Below are 18,031 nucleotides of genomic sequence, written 5' to 3'. Positions count from 1 at the left end.
TAAAGAAACACACTTTAAACAAAACTAATACTGTGGCAGAATTTCTAAAAAAAGAGATTTGGCTTTGAGGTGGATCAGTGTTCTTTTTGTACTGATGAAAATGAAACCCTAGAACATCTTTTTTTTTCTATGCCCTATCACACAATGTATTTGGTGCAACTTAAAAAATTGGATTTCCCTAAATATTAATGATGTGCCACTGTTTGAATTACATCATAATTTTTTTTATATGGATCATCTAGCATTGGATGTCTCAGACATTATTAACATCATCATACTTGTTGAGTATTGCAGCATCGACAGCGATCAACTCGAAGGAAAATGACGACGGAGACAAAAATGTCCTTAATATTTTTGGGAACTTTATTCCTCATCAACATGCGGCAAAACTTTTCTCATGGGTGCCATTTTCGTTGTGGTATACTTTTTTTTTTTTCTTAGGGGCGTGATGACGCAGCATCCGTGCTCTTACAATGAAACAGTGCCTCCTTGTGGTGGCAACTAAAATACTGTCTCTGTTAAACCACAGTAACCATAATGCAGTTAAACACTGTACAACATGAGTACACACAATGAATATCTTAACAATACTTTTGAGTAAATATCATATCCATTGTGCTAAATGGAGGAACGCTAAGCCTTCTCTCCCTGGTTTTTTTGATGATTTTAAGATATTTTTCTTTGCTAAAAAAGACAAAAAGCACATATGCCAAAAAAATAACCAGGATAATGCACGTCTCCTGCTATTCTAAATTTTGACTTATGCTGAGGCTAATATATTGTTAAGTAATGCAGCTGTCTCACTAAGGTCCAGAATCGATTTGTTCCACGATTCGATTCAATTCAATTCGATTTGATTATGGGGAATTTTGACAGTCAGAAATATTATAATTCAGATCAGTACATTTACATATTTTTGTATTTAAAAAAAGGAAGCTGACACACGCAAGACTTTATCAAAGGTGTGAGCATCACAGCAGATGCCTTTGTGTCAAAGTAGCTGAAGATAAAACACATAAAAACATGAAGGTGGTTTTCCTGGCCTGGGATTTTATAAAAAATATTCTGCAGTACATCAAAAACGAAAGAAAACCATTAACATATGAACGTTACCTCTGACGTTACAGCGGTTTTATTAGAGACACGGCTAACGTTTTGCATTTTGCATAATTTTAAAAAGTTTAAATTTATTCAGTATTGAACGGCAGAAATTAGGTTTTCTTTTCAGAAGTATGTAAAATGAAAAAAAAAAAAACAGCGGCCGACTGCGCTGTAAACAACAGTAGACTTGTGCCTAACAAGCAAGCGAATAATGCAGAAAACAAATTTTTAGACGGGAAACTGTTCTTGAAGTACAGAGAGAGAGAAAGAGAGAGAGAGGGCTGTGCATGACGTGCGATTTTATCGTGGTGGAAGCAAAACAGTGAAGGAATTCATGACGATGTTTATGTGAAGCGCAGTTTGGATCTTCTTTTGCTGCTGGTTCAGTCAATATTGTTTGGAGAGAGATCAAACTAACAGCTTTAGAATCGGCGCAAAAACGGCGTGAAAACAAAGCGCGGACCTGCCGACAGATCAGAGTCAGCGAGCTGTCGGCTTTCAGCCCCGACCGTGTCCGTGCTGTCGGGTGAGAAAGGCGACATCTCACTGATTCTGATCCGCGGGTCCGCGCTGTGTGTTTACGTCTTTGTGCAGAAGCCATGTACCTGCTCTCATTTACTGTCTTAGCTGTTTGGTGGTTGTTGAAATTTTGTGAGGTTTCACCAGAGATTCTGGCATTTCGGGTAAAATAAATTTATATTAATGAATCGATTTCACGTTATCCAAGCCAGAATCGATTTTAATCAATAAATCGATTATAAAAACCCACCCCTAACTAACAGGTTGCTGAGTAGACATCTGTGTGGTGGTTTGTTTGAAATCTAACACTTTTTCCTTCAGTTTCCTTGTCAAGAATTAACTTCCTGTTTAACTGAAATGCCTTCCTGTTCGACTGAAACGCCTTCCTGTTCGACTGAAACGCCTTCCTGTTCGACTGAAATGCCTTGGTTTTTCAGTAGTGTGTGTGAGAGCGTTTCAGTTGTGTGTGTGAGAGCTAAAATTTCAGTAGTGTGTGTGAGAGCGTTTCAGTAGTGTGTGTGAGAGCGTTTCAGTAGTGTGTGTGAGAGCTAAAATTTCAGTAGTGTGTGTGAGAGCGTTTCAGTAGTGTGTGTGAGAGCGTTTCAGTAGTGTGTGTGAGAGCGTTTCAGTAGTGTGTGTGAGAGCGTTTCAGTAGTGTGTGTGAGAGCTAAAATTTCAGTAGTGTGTGTGAGAGCGTTTCAGTAGTGTGTGTGAGAGCTAAAATTTCAGTAGTGTGTGTGAGAGCTAAAATTTCAGTAGTGTGTGTGAGAGCTAAAATTTCAGTAGTGTGTGTGAGAGCGTTTCAGTAGTGTGTGTGAGAGCGTTTCAGTAGTGTGTGTGAGAGCGTTTCAGTAGTGTGTGTGAGAGCTAAAATTTCAGTAGTGTGTGTGAGAGCGTTTCAGTAATAATGTCCCTTACGGCACCTCATACTTATACATGTATTACTTAACAACAAATGATGTAAGCGCCAGAGGTTGTGGTTTGAAGTTCACATACACTCATCATCCTGTCATGGTAATTTGGGGTTTTTTCAAGCGGTTTTCCATGGTGGAATAATTGTGCTGCATACATCTTCAATTACTTCAAAACACAAGAGTTGGGGCACACTGGGTCAAGATTACACATACAGGCTCAAATGAATTCACGCAAATCTTTTCACAGGTGCTGAGGATTGACAAATAAGGCCTATTAAGTTCTCATTAGTCATCATGATTGACTACAACTGCTAATTTCTCTTTGCTGCCATAAAAAGGATTTGTTTGACAGGACTCGTTGGATTGACCAATACTCAGGAAAATGTCCAAGAAACTCAGTTTCTCCTTCTTCGATCTGCACTAAGCTTGATATTTGGTCCCAAATGAAAAGACGTATGTGAGTGGTGAAATCTTCAGCCAGAATTATACCAAAAGCTTGTTGATGGCATCAAAAGCATCTGGTTGTGGTACAAATTACTAAGGGACATTTAGCCAAATATTAGTTGGGGGTGTTTGTATGTATTTGAGGCTGTATGTATACTTCTTTTCTTGTGTGGATTGGATTTATTATGGATTTTCTCTAAACTTGTGCACCCAATTTGTTATTTAAAGTCATTGAAGATATGTTGTACAATCATATCCACCCTAGAAGAAAAACGGCTCGAATTAATCATTAAAAGCCCCAAATTACCATGACATTTATGCCCATGATGAGTGTATGTAAACTTCTGACCACAACTGGAACCTAGCTCTGTGGGAAAAACTGCAACTAAACTAGAACAGACTCTGGGTACACATCCCAGCTTAGACTAGGCAAAAGCTTTTAAAGCAGAGTTCACAACACAATACGAAAACCAAATGAGAAATTAAACACGCACGCCTAATCAACTGGGAACACCGCTTCCAAGACTGAAGCTTTCCTGGGTTACAGAGCTCAAAAAGAAACAGATATTTATGATTAGAGTGTATTAGACTTCTCATCAAGCCTAATTTGTTTTAGGGTATTTCACAGTTTACATTCTTATAATATGGTAAAACCACCAAAATCAAAGTAGAACCAAAACAACCCTAAATTGTGACGTTCCCTGACCTGTTTGAAGCAAAGAGCCATTTTCGCAACAAATACTAACAAAGAAATCTTTAATTTGACTTGACCTTTAGGTTTGAACTCAATGCTACACCAAAACAAAGCCTTATGAAGGCAAAAAGGATCCTTCATTTAGATGTTGATTTCAGGACTGCACGCACGCGTGTGTGTGCGCTTACGTAATTCACCTAGGTCACTACCTATAAAAGGAGAGCTCCACAGTGCACTAAAGCTTATCCGTGGAGACCCAGAACGTCGAGGCTGCTTTGTTTGGAAGCCGCCTCTGTTATTTTAAGCAACAAGGGGACTCAAAATGCAGTTGTGAGTCATACTTTAAAAATCATCACCCCCTCTATCAGCACATGTGGACTCACCCAGAATATTTGTTTTGTTAGGTGATTTACAACACCAAAACACTGCATGGTGCCTTTCCCTATTTATGGTTATTTCTTGAGTAATGAAGACAAGAGCAGCTACCAGGATCAAAAAAAGCAGTAAGACAGGCCTGCATAAGTGAAAGGAGTAATAGCAGTCGACATAACAATAAAAAAGGGCCAAAGCTCCCAACAGAACAAAACATCTGTTCCCATCACAGCAGCTAAGTCATCTGGTTCAGTATGATTGTCCCTGAAAGGGGATCACATCACATATTTGAGAGCAGCTTGTTAACAAAGACAAAAAGAAAAAAAAACATCTTGTTCTTTTGTTTTGTGTCACTGGTGACAATGTGTCTGTCTTGTTCACTATGTAGTTATACCAGTCCTACCGGCTAATTTATGTGGGCAATAATATTTCTGCTGCTCTAGGGCACGCAAACAAACTGAATCATCGGCTTCCAATCACTAGAGTGTTCTCTGACCTTTTGTTGCCCATTGGGAGCTGTTACTGTCTACAAGAGGAAGATCTGTCTCAACACAGGCCAAGTATGTCACTTCCTGGCCGTGCCCCATATCCTTCTTCCTAAAAGCTTTTTCTCAACCCTGGCAAATGTCCAGTGCTCTCTTAAATAGAAGGGATGGGTAGTGAGAAAAACTTTGAATTGTTTCAGGCAGCATCTATTTTGGACTCAAAATATCTTCAAATCATTTCATATTGTAAGTCTAAGTACTACATGACAGGGCCATCTTAAAATGTTTACTCCTCTCAAGTAAGGAGTTACTTGAGATTACATAACGTCTGTAAGAAATGCAATATACCACAAATGCAGAAGTTACAACACTTAAACTCACTGGATAAAACAATTATGCTGCCTGCAGTTAAACTGTCAAGTGTTTTACTGGCTGGTATAAGCAGCTCAAATGAGAAAACCCAGTTAATTTTCACCATGTCACTGTTGGTCACTGATGATTTGAGTTACAGGAAATGAACACCTGTTGACATATTCATAAGAACAGCATACACAGAAACTACTCTGAGATAAGGGCCAGACAGAATGCTGCCCTAGAGGCAGATATTGACCTGTAGTCTACCAGACTAGATTTTGTCAGAAATCACATGTCCAAACAAGAGGACAGAGCAGGACTGTGGTCAACACTCTACTCTATGAATAGTAGATTTGTATGGAAAAGGCTTTTAACTGTGTATATATGCAAAAAAAATACATCACTGGTAAAGAATGAACCAAAGTGCATGTAAGCACTGTTTAGCAAACATTTAAGGTGTTATGACAGACAGTCAGTCAGCCTTTCACCAAAAAGCCCACAGCTCTGTAAGTCATCAACTTAATGAGAGAAGTCACAGGACCAATGAAACATATTGAGCTCGCAACCAAAGACCGATATGAACTCGTGTCCAACCTTTCAGTATTGTTTCAGTTCAGCTTTGCCAGAATTCCCACAAGTCTTCTGTTTTTTCTCATTGAAACCCTAAACACCACAGACATTTACACCTGACAGCCCTAGACTGTGACAGCGCTCAGGTTTCAAATCTGCCAAGTTGTTTTATGGCCATTAGTACACAGGATATACATGTTGTTTTGTATCATCATGAAAACATTTTAGCCACTTCACAAATTCACATAAACAGTAAACCATCAGAGAAATGTTCTTTTCCTAATTGTACAAAATCGGGGGGAGCTGCTGAAGACAGAGCCAGCCAGTTGCTGACACAGTCTCTTCCTGAGGGAAGAGGGTGGAGAGTGGAAACTCTGCTCCACTAAGAAAGCCAGGTGCCAGTGGAAAAATAAACTGGCCTTCCAATTTTGAAATAAAGAAGAAAAAAAGGATTTACAGCTGGTGGTGTGCTGAGAAATCCTCAGCCAGCATCAGGAGCCATGAAGGAACAAAACAAAAGATGGAAGTAAAAAAGTGTGCTCTTTAGTGCAGAGGAAGGAAGCATATGCGAGCAACTTCCAAAAGTATTCCTTCCTTTGAGATTTGGCCATCTAATGTGAATCCCCAAATTTTACTGATGAATTCCAGTAAAAGTAAGAAAAGATCAGTGTTTACTGCCTCTGAGGGAGACTGTGACATCACCCATCCAGCCCTCAAGAAAATGTACCCAATTTATGCACGTCTCAGCTCAGTGTGCAAGTCTCTACTGCATTTTGGACTCATGTATGTTGTGCAATGGTTTCTATCGTACTTCCTCTCCACAGGTGTTAACATGAGGGGGGTAGGGTTAAAGTGATACATGCACACATAGAGACACGTAATAATATTAAATCCTTAGCCCAGTTAAGTCCAACAAACATCTGTAAAGGAAGCCCTAGGCCTGGTTAGCCCACCAGGAGCTCTGCTGCAGAGTCACAGGTCAAACACCCGAGAGGACAAACTTCCACCTTCACTGCACTTCAAAAGCAGTCAAAAAGTCACTGGCACAAAAACAGTTAGTCCACAAAAATATTCTTACCCAAAGAAGTAATATAGTAATATCAGATCTTACCATTATTGTGTTCTTTTTATGTCCAGAGAAAGCAGCATGTCATCCTACCGCTGTCGACAACAGAAAAATGACAGGAAGCACAAGAAGTCCTGTGATTTGTTTGGTATACAATATGTTGCATTGGGTGTGTATGACTACAACCAGGTCATGTGCCTTTCCACTGAAAGCAGACACAGGTCACTAGTCCTAATGCAATAACCCCATGTTTTATACGTATATCGATCCATGCAAGCAATCAAACCAATGTTTTTCAAATGGAAAAAAATGCACCGTGATGTGGCCCGGGAGGACGGTAGATGGAGGGTGTGTTACTTTTTTTTTTTAAGCAACCCTCACATAACAATTAACCACATAGTGAGTGTTCAATGTGTGTCTCATTAAAAAGCAATCTTTCAGCACTTAAGGTGGTTTAAGTGCCCTGCCTGCAACAACTGGCAAATTTGAACCACAACTCCAACTGCTCGCATCCCCGTCGCAGCTAATAGAGTCCGCTTCAGAGTTTCAATCTGACAGCAGGGTGTGTTTGTCTATCTTGGCAACGGGGTCTTCAATCACATGACTAAACTATCCCTTTGATCTGTGAGGGAAAAGAGGGAAATGGAGTTAAAGTGACAGAGGAAGGAAAAGCAGCTGTAGACAGAAGAAGAGTACGGAGGGCAGAGGACGATACAAAAAAGGGATTGTGAACGGAAACAAGAGGGTCCAACAGGAAAATGTGTGGGGAAAGAGGACGGGAGATGGGAAGAAAGCTGGAGAAAATGGGCTTTTGTGGGGAAGGGGGGGATGGATGTGATGGCTTTGTGGGGCATGTGTTTCCAGGGTGCCGAGAGGCCTCAGTCTGGTGATATGGGGGTGAGGAGCAGAGGGAGGAGGACAAAATCTGCTACTGCAAAAAAAACAACAGGGTCTGAGACTAATCCATCTCCCCCTCTCCCCCCCCTCTTTCTCACAGAGACACAAAGTCCCTTAAATCCCTTTTACCAGAAGTCCTGCTGACTGGAGCCAGTAGCCTGAAAAGCAGTTGACATAACAACCCTGTGGGTACTCGTGCTGTAGAAATGCACTGACCCGCTTCAGGCAGCACTACTTATGTCACCAGAAAGACAAAGAAAGCGTGCAGCTTCCCCTCCTGGAAATATTTAATTTGGCTACATGTCATTCAAACACAATCAAGCCTCAAAGTTACACTGGACAGCGCGAGTGTGTGTTTTTTTCTCTATTTACAGACTACATTTTTGTCCAAGCCTTCCAAGCTTTCCATTTTCCTCCATTCAGAGAAGCCATTAAGCATTGCATATGGGAAAAAAACAAACAAGCAAACACACTCACACAAATGCACTGTGCACATGCAACGAGGGGAACACAAGAAAAAAGAAAAAAAAAAAAGAAGAAGAAGATAGGCGAGGAGAAACACACACACTGCCTCTCCAACAAAATACTGCAATCATGGAAGCTGCAGCGGTGAGAAGGAAGGGTGGGGTTTATGCTACTTTATCTAGCCAGGAGATCATATACGTGCACACACACAAACACACACACATGCACAGCAGAAGCAAACACCCAGACAGATGTTGGGGTTTTTTTTTTGTTAAATGGGATACATCTAGCATAGTAGCTGCAATTAAAGCCACAACCCCCAGAGCAGGCACACAGAAAGAATTTTAGTGCTCCAGCAACACTTCCAGCACATCGGTTTTGCCAACTTACGATGGAAAATGTGAAAAGTAAATGACTAAAAGCCGTTTCAATTTTACAAAAACCTCTACTGGGTCAGTTAAGCGAGGGAGAACTGATGTTTGCATCCATTGTTCCTTCTCTTCTGCATGCACTTCCACGATTTATATCAGTAGTTCCTGCTGTGAGGCCACTTTTGATCGAATGCAAATATTGTTGCACAACCAAAACTAAATTCAAAAACTGCCCAGAGGCAGGACATTTGACAAATAAATGGGTTTGCACATGTTAAAGTAGCAACTTCAGTAGCTAAAAATGACATGACCTCAACTACATGAGAATTAATCCACTCTCTTTTCAGACAGCTGTTCGATAGCTGTATTTGAAATAAGAGCATGTAACTATCTCTGCTGTTGTTCTTCCTCACAGCTGAGTTGAAGACCCTGACAAACCATAATGAGATTTTTCCGCTTGGCAACAACTTATCAGCATAGAGTTCTTCCACAGAATAGCAGCCTCTGAGATACCGAGAAGAAGAACAGAGAGAAAGAGGACGCAAAATGAGGACTGAGGGGGGGGAATTAGTGGGGTGGAATGTCTCATCCTGCCAGTGGGGTTTCTCCCTCTCAGCTCTGTGGTGTCCACTGTGCAGGGCAGACACCATCTGGCCAGCTGGAATGCTACTGAGCAGGGGGTGAGTGGAGGGTTAAAGGGGGCGTAGTATCTTGCAGGGGGATGGGTCATGGCTGAGAGATAGAGTATTAACAGTAGTGGTATTAACCACTTAATGCCAGACAAACTAAAATGTGTCAAGTAAGGAGAAAAAGCAGAAATACGACATTAAACGCTCATGAAAAAAGTGAAGGCCCCCCCCCCTCCGAATTTTCCAAAAATGCTGTTTTGCAGTTCATTCCAAAGTTTATGGCTAATTACATTTACATAACGTCTACTGCCCCACATATGACATGCATATATGATGAACAAGAGGCCTTATTTGGATTTGCTCTGTAAGCTTGAAAAACTTCCATGCAAACTTTGGCTCAGAACAGGAAGTATTGCTGCCTTTAAACACTCCCCCCAAATATGGTTTACCAATAACTGTGCATGTTTTATTCATGGGTATTTCATGGTAACATCTGCCACTCATATGGGTTTGAAGGCAATAAAAACGCTGGCTGAAAAGCACAGAAAAAAAAAAACACCACCGCAGATACACTAACTACCTCACTTATATTTTACTCTGAGGCTTTGTTGTCAGTTGACGGTGGTGTCAGATGAAATTCGGCTCTGACAGCTAAAAAAACAAAGCGAAAGGCAGTACGGAGAAATCCCCTGTGCTCCCTCAACGCATGGAAACTATTACGCGTTTGTGCAAATCAAACGAAACCCTGAAGTATAACCATATGTTTATGTGCCATGCAAATATTAAATTGGTTAAACAGACGTCGTTATTGAAGTTGGTCCCGGTGGTGGTGGTGCTGACCAAATACAGTTTGCATCTTAGCGCTGAAGCTGGAAGCGGTCCACTCTAACTGCTAGCAAGGTTTATAAATATGTCTTAGTAGAGATTAGCCCAAGGATAACCCTCTAGCATCTTCCCAGTAGAGTTCCTATTCCTCACACTGTCACATCCCGTCTGGTTTATATAAATATTTGTACTGCTGAACTTTTTGGCTGTGCAATTGACATCAAATCCTACTGAGAGCTGAGGAAGAAAAGATGGGTCAGCGCAAGAAAGAGGAGAGCAACAGGGCTGAGTGGAATTGTGCCTGACTTTCTCAAGTACACTATAGCTAAAGACTGAGAAATTCTCAGTATACTTAAATTCCACTGACCAGGTGAAACAATATCTACTCTAATAACTGTCTTATTTACACTGCACACGTTCCCAAAACAGCTGAGAGTTATAATCTCTCCGGCATGTCTTGGGTCTGTCCTGTGGCCTCCCCTTATAGGACTTGTCCAGAATATCTCATCCAGAAGGCATCCTAGTGCCCGGACCACTTCAAGTGGCTCATTTCAATGAATCCCAGAATGACCAAACTCCTCACCCTATATTTATGGGAGAACCCAGACCCACTACGGGGGAACCTTATTTTAGCCACTCGTATCCACAGTCTCATGCTACCCAAAGCACTTGGACATAGCATCTTATACTCAGTTCTCTCTTCATCACAGCAGACCAGTACAACATCCTCATTACTGCTCCAAGACACTTAAATTCCTCCACTTGGGGGAGCAACTTGTCCCTTGCCCAGAGTGGGTACCCTCCCTTTTACATATAAAACATTAGCACTCAAATTAGATGGCAGAGTCATCTTTTAAACTCTTAGTTTTAGCCTTTTGGATGCTGGAACATTGTTTTGTTTTCATTTTATTCCTGAACCCAAAGTTATTGGTTTCTGACATGGTTAGCCAGCTGTGTCCATGCACTATGTATGCACACTACAGCCAGAGATACCCATCTATTAGCACTAAGTACCACACAATTAAACGGTAGAATTCCCCTCACCATAACTGAGGGGACCTTTTGGACAGACTGTTACATAAAGTGTGATAAAAACTACCTATATCAGCGAGTACCTGTCAAGTTGATTTAATTTAAGTTAGAATAAAAACCAACGAGTTTGCACAACTGGTGTGAAAGGGCGAATTAGCTACAGAGACCGAAAAACGTTTATATAGTAGGCTGGAAACAAGTTATATTATGTTTAATACAGGAGTCTATGAGGACTGATTGGCTTGTGGGATTCAGCCTCAAGTGGCCGCCTGAGGAACTGCAGTTGTTCTGCACCATTCAGCCTAATTTTTTCAGCCCTGGAGGTTTGTGCCCATCTGTACATGTACACTTTATCCTGTCAAAGGGGATATTATTGTGAAGTGAGTAAAGCCTTCTTCAGTCATAAGATTGTGATTACAATGTGGCAACAAACTCAAGGAATGTCCATACCTGCCACCCATTGCTTCTGTCACGACCAGACATCTCGGAAATTCCACTAACGTATCAAAACCCTGTCATATGACAATCATCAGGATCCTGGGCTCTCAGTAGTTGTCACTTCACTCGACTCAAAGTTAACAAAAGTTTAATTCGGGACCTTTCCAATTCATAAAGGTCAGGGACATTGTCTTGAAATCACTGAATTTGATTGACCACTTTTCTGCTAGTGGTTTCCTGTGTGGGTTTTAAGGTCCCAACGTAGCACTGCACTGGTAGTCTGTTGGTGAGACACATGTCAGCAAGTTGTAGTTGTAGTGACAGTCACCTGGGGGCACTGTCATAAATATGTGGAATAACCGGTTGTCCCGTTAGCTAAGCCTCTACCACAGAAAAAAAAACAAACAAAAAAAAAAACTAGAAGTGATAGTATGAAAATAGAGATAACAATAAAATGAAGCCAGGGTTACAAAAACTGTCAAAAGAAGTAATTTAACTCTTCTTCCTATTTGTGCTTTGTTGATTTTTGATGTTTTCTTCCACACTTCCTCCTCTTTCCTGATGTCCTTGTTGTTGTTCAAAACAATGCTTCAGTCATTCAGTGTTTTACCACTGTCAGGCTACGTGAAGTTTTCTTTTTGTAGGACCTGCACACATACCGTATTATGCAAAAGCCTTGAGCCACCCCGTCATTCCCTTATATTTTGCTTGGGAAATAAGAAGTAGGTGCAATGATTTATGGAAACATATGCAAACATAAATGGAAATACAGTAGACAAAGCAAAACAGAGTGAATCTGAACTCTTAGACAAGTTTTCCTGTAATTTCTTTCAGTAGTCTTCAGGAACAGTTTGCCAGCATTGTAAGGACATTGAAAGTTCTGCTTTGGATGTCGGCTGCCTCCAAAATTACTATTTTATTCATTTTAAACTGTGTCAACTTTGACATTTTTCACAGATTAAATAAAATAAAAATTAAAAATAAAACATCGATCTTCTTTGAAGTGAAACTAAATACCAAAAGATATAATTTAAAACTCTAAGGTGTTGTGTCTACTCATAGCAGACACAACACTGGTTCATATCTTGAGTTTTGCCTTTATGCTTGAATGATTCAGAGCAAACAAGAAAAACATTTCTCTGAAAACATTTCTGTGAAAGGACTGGACCGAAAATAAGTGAAAAAGCAGTCAATGTCAAGAAGACCTTCAGAAAACCTGGAGAACTATTGCTCAAGATCACTTTAAAAGAATTACAAGACAGAAAGACTCCTCGGAGAACTGAAATACAAAGCAATGTGATTTTAGTCGGTTGTTTCTTTTTTTTTTTAAATTAATGTGGAAATCTTGGTGTGCTTGTTTTGGTATTTTGCCTTTAGAGTCTTGTTAAAACAGTCATTGCCCAACTGACAGCTCTAACTTTACAGATTTTACTTTATTTTTTTTAAATAAACATCCCTTAATTACTTTTGAGCGAAGCAACACTCTATCGGAGGTGCAAACACCAAAAAACAAAAAAAAAATTTTGACAGTGTTCACAAAAATGCAGAACAAGCCTTAATGACAGGTCTTCAACCCATCTGTCGCTTGCAAACAAGAGGGAAATTTCTCTGATAGCAGAAAAAAAAGAGAACAAGGAAAGAAATGCGCAGCCACCAAGTAGCAGGGCAATGTCCCACGGTCTTTGATTCTGCGGGATGATTCCAGGGAACTGGCCCATGGTTAAGAGCCTCGTACACCTTGTTATTGTTTTCTTGTGATGGCAATGATCCAGGAATTGAGTTTTCTAGAAGAAAACAAACAAGTCTGTGCAGCAAAAGCCCTCATCCACGGCACACTTCTCCACTAGTGTTGAGTAACAAGATCCCTGCAGGGACAATCCATTACCACCCCAAGACTGACAGGAGGTGTTTGGATGAATGATAATACCTCCCAATGCCACTGCAAAACACTTACTTTTGCTTGACAACAATGGAGTCTCTGTCTCTCTTTGTTTATGGTCTTTGCATGGCTCAAAGAAAAGGCAGGTAATGTGCGGCAGCACTATGCAGATGAGAGAGAGGAACTGTAAATAAAAGCAGGATGCATTGTTTGCTGGTCTCATAAACCCATATTTTATTCACAATAAAAAACAGAAGAAAAAAAATCACATGTTTAATGTGAGACATTTTTGCTATTTTACAAAAAAGAAATTTGCTCATTTTGAATTTGATTGCATCAACATGTCTCAAAAAAGTTAGAATTGAGGCAGCAAATGGCTGGACAAGTAATTGGAGCTATAAAGAAAATAGCTAGAGGAACACTTTGCAGCTAATTAGGTTAAATAGCAACAGGCCAGTAAAATCCTATATCAGACATACCTGGTAAACCTGGCAAAACATAGGACTCAAAATCAAAAAGTACCCCCCCCCCCCAAAAAGTACATTTTATCAATATAAACATTTGATGTGTTTCCTATGTTCTATGGTAAATAAGATATGGGTTCATGGGATTTGAAAAGCATTTTGCTTTTATTTAGATTCTGCTAAGCATTTCAACCTTTTCAGTGTTGGGTTTATTCCCACAGAGAAACAGGCCCCATTACAACAGCGATTAAGAGCAATGCTTTAACATGTGCCATCCTGTTCTGCGCCTGACACACAGCACATAGTACATCTTATCAAGGCATCAGGGTTTTTTTTCCCCTGAGTTGCTCAACACCAGCTGGCTCATGATGGTCCTGGGAAGCCTGTTGTGACACAAGCCACTGAAATGCCTTACAATGGGAAAATTACAGTCAAGCCTTAAACACAGTACCCCTGGGATTCTAAAAAAAACAACAAAAAACTTTAGTTCTATTCATAATTTCAGAAAAAAATAACAGCGACTCTTGAAATCATACATCAAACCCTTTTTGACAGATGAAAAACATGTGAACAGAATGTAATCAACTCTAGGGTCATCTTTCCATTAAAAACCAAAAAAAGGACAACATTTTGAATTTAAATATGCTTCGTGGCATGTGACAAGAACCAGACCCAATCATATGATCAAAAAAAGAAAAACATACTTCAAAGACAATCATACACACCTCCCCAGCAGTCTGCGAGTATTTGCACAGCCATGGTACTCTGACACAGATAAACACGACTCTGGCTCCAAACTATTATGTGCCAGCTGGAGTGACATTACTGTAACAGCAGTGGGCCCTGAAGCCTTTTCATTTTTATCGCTCTCTCTCTGTCTTTTTTTTAATCACTTTGTTTTCACAGGTGGTTTTGCAGAACAGGCCTCAAATGTTCACTCACTGCGCCCAGGGTTAGTTCCCCTCTGTGGAGAGTGAGCTCAACAACTCTCTGCTGACTAATTTGCCGAAACCTAAGTAAAAGAGTGAGGGGACGCATAAAACCAGCTAACTTTAACATGCAATTTGACATGTCACACTTGAACTGCCTTAAGGGGGGGGGGGGGGGGGGGGGGAACCTATAGATGGAAAGGAGCGTTTGGAGTCGTTTTGCTCAATGAAAACAGTTAAAGGGAACAAGCCGGTAGTATGCGTATTCAAGTGCAATATTAACCAGAAAGATTTAAACTGGTGTTATAAAAAGCAACATTTTACTCACACTGAGTAAAATACGAAGCTAAATATGAAAAAGGCGATGACAGCCGATTTACAATGAGTGTTTCGACCCAATGCATGCATCATATCCTTGTGCGCAACATTTTTTTTCCATATACAAAAATGCACGACTATCAGAGATGAGCATTTCCTCAAACAGCCATTAAATGCTTCAAATTGTTCACAGGAAGTACACAGTTTGTGCTAATGCCTTCAAACATCCAGCGTGACAGCACCGGAGTTAGTTACGCCATAACAACACGGTCATTACAAAAAAGGGGGGGAAAAATAACCCCCTAACTTGTAAACATACCTGCGACCCACCGTGGAGGTCTCCTTACGCGCCAGCAAACAACCACATACACGTCGAGATATTAGAGACCCTCTGTGATACAGCTGTTCAAACACTCGCTCTGTTTTGGAAAGTTTGGTGGCAGCACTAACGTTAACCTGAGCACGTAGTTCAAGCCGTCAGATAGCGTTTCACCGGCAAGAGCGAGTCCTGCACGACAGACGGCATGAAAGCAAAGTGAGCAATGAGTCAGCACTTGCCTTCTTCAGAAGACAGATAGGCTCTCCATACCACCCTTCACCGAAACTGAGGGGTCAGCACGGCGGAGTCCTGCCTGGTCAGTATGCAGAGAGAGAAAAAGCTGTGATAGCTGCTACTGGAAGCAGGTCGAGTGGCTTCAAACTTAAAATGCTATCTCTTCTCTGATTGGTTGGAACCAAACGGCGGTGCGTTCGCGTCTTTCCAGTAAACGCCCCTTTTCCTAGCTGTAATGTATAAATTATGACTGTGTGTGTGTGTCTGTGTGTGTACAGTAAGAAAATAAAAGTAATTATATACCAAGAAGTTAAATTTAGTAAATGCCAAAAGCTTTACATGACTACATTATGTGTATTCCTTATTGGGGCATTTCTTGTTTGTGCTGCTTGATACACCGCATTGTACCGCACTGATTAAAATAAAAACAATAATTGAGCCAGTGGCAAAGTCTATGATCTGTTAGTGAGGGACTGAAAGCTTTAACACTATTTATCGATCCATAAACTAAAAAATGGGGTGGGGTGGGGGGTATACAAACCCAACACTTTAAAAACACACTCTCCCCTCTTTCTCTTTGCGTGTCACTGTCGCTGCTTCTTATATGTTACAGATTTTGTTACACATGCAACCACATAATGCAAAGCAGGTGAGTTCTATATCTGGCACTCTGGTTGCTCATTAAGCGAAGGCCCGCTTTGATATCTTGCAGCGCACCCTGGTGTTCATTGAAAGGCACTGTAGGTACAGCATTGTGAAATAGTCATGAACCAACCCTTCATTTCTTTATATTTTGCAAGGAAAATGAGAAATAGGTGCAAAAACATGTGCAAATACACATCGTAATACAGCATCTAAGGCAAGAACTTAGTTTGAAAACTCTTAAGAGCTTGAAAATCAGAATTTGGAATGAACACCTTTATTCTAACCACACACTGAACTATCATAGGCAACTTTTCATTTGGATTGAGCACGTAAGACCTTTTGCCCCTGATTTTCAGTGCAGTTATCGTGTAATGTGCCATATCTTAGCTTTTTCTTCCTGTTTCTCTTTCTTAAGACTGGCTTCTTGACAGCCACCCTTCCACTGAGACTGAACAGCTGCAGAGCCAGATGCATCTCTCAGGTCCTGTGTCAGGTCTTTCCTGGATTTTTCCCCTCTTTCTTAAGGAAATGTAGGTTTATAAGGCCTGCAGTTTCTTCCTTTGTCCTCCATTTGTCTGGTTTATGCCAAGTTTACAGCTAACAGCGCTTTGACCTTGTTGGTGCAAAAATTGGCATTTTTCATAGATTCAACTAAAGAACTGGGAACAAATTATGTGTTTTGCAACAGGCTCCTAGTAGCAAAGTGCCTGAAGACACAATTTAAAATAAGGTATTTGCTAAGTTGTTTTGTGCAGACACAACTGTGGTTTGTCCCTTGAGTTAGGTATGTCTTTATGCTTAAATGATTCATAGGTTGGAGTTACGAGGCTTAACAAACAAACAGAAAGCAAGAACAAAAAATCCAGTTTCTTCATTCAAGGCCACCTGAGCAGTAGTTCTCAAGTAAAGGCAGAAAATATTTTAAAAAATGAGGGAATGCTTAAAACCTATGTACAATGAACAGCTTTTACACTGTACTGCATTCAGGAGAGAAAGTAAAACAAAAATTTAATATGTGTAATTTGTCTTTTTTTCATCAAACATAACAAACAGGTTACAAACAGGTTATTCTGAAGCAATACGGTCAGCTCTTGATTTCCAGAATGTCTAAGATGTAGAAAAAAACTAAACTTCCTGCTGTGTGATAGATACAGATTTATAGATTGTGAGAGCATTGTTCACTTTACAGCATTTACCTTTGGCTTCTTTGCTGACTGTTAGCCCTACAGAGAAACCCCCCCAGAAATGCTCATTAATGTTTCACTTTCACACTTCTGGAACAAATCATGCCTAGTTGAGATTTAACTTGAATGGCTTCATTCCTGTCATGGTGTACTTGGAAACTAAAAGGGAATAGCAAGAGCAGATAAGAAGACAGACTGGTTTGTGTACGTGCGTGTGTGTGTACTGTGTTTACATATCTTTGTGGGGACCAAAAATTGGAAATTTACTGTACTTGTCGGGACCAACATCCCTTATGGGGCCAAAGTCCACGTCCCCATGAGTTTGAAAGTATTTTTGAGACTCAAAATGTGGTTTTAGTGTCAGTGTTACAAATAGGTTATGGTTAGGGTAAGGATTAGGGTCAGGCATTCATTTTTTATGGTTAGGGTGTTAGGGTAAGTGGCTAGGGATATCATTATGTTAATTAGATGTCCCCAGAAAGATATGAAAACACAACTGTGTGTGTGTGTGTGAGTGTGACTCTAATGCCTTTGTCTTCCAATCATGTTTTTGTGCTGGTTGCACTCTAACAAGAGTCATGCCATCACAGGTTATATGAGTCTCCTCTATTAGTCAGAGGCTAATAGACTAATACAGCGACATGCCCTTCTGCGAGTGTGCGCGAGCACACACACACACACACACACACACACACACACACACACACACACACACACACACACACACACACACACACAGGTGTTAGGATGTGCAGGGTCTATCTACTGAACAGCACAAATTCTCCTTTACGTCAAAAACAATTTGTCCCTGTTACTAAAAAACTGGACCCAATGAATAACTGCCATAAAAATCAGAAATGCATCTGGAAATTTAATTCAGCCT

The 18,031-nt window shown here is 40.5% G+C and overlaps 1 protein-coding gene across 2 annotated transcripts in view; it reads right to left on the bottom strand.

The window, feature by feature from the left end:
- svild (supervillin d) overlaps nucleotides 1-15,464 on the bottom strand; it is a 52,669-nt gene extending 37,205 nt beyond the window's left edge. The window contains exon 1 of one of the 2 annotated variants that reach the window (XM_082545033.1): nucleotides 15,086-15,464. The gene's annotated coding sequence lies outside the window, so the exon portion shown is untranslated. The remainder of the gene's footprint in view (nucleotides 1-15,085) is intronic. The other variant, XM_082545032.1, reaches the window with a different exon arrangement.
- Nucleotides 15,465-18,031: the final 2,567 nt, after the last annotated feature.

This window comes from Aulonocara stuartgranti (assembly GCF_965226115.1).
Source record: "Aulonocara stuartgranti genome assembly, chromosome: 8".
Lineage (NCBI taxonomy): Eukaryota > Metazoa > Chordata > Actinopteri > Cichliformes > Cichlidae > Aulonocara > Aulonocara stuartgranti.
This window is presented reverse-complemented; position numbering and strand designations above follow the sequence as displayed.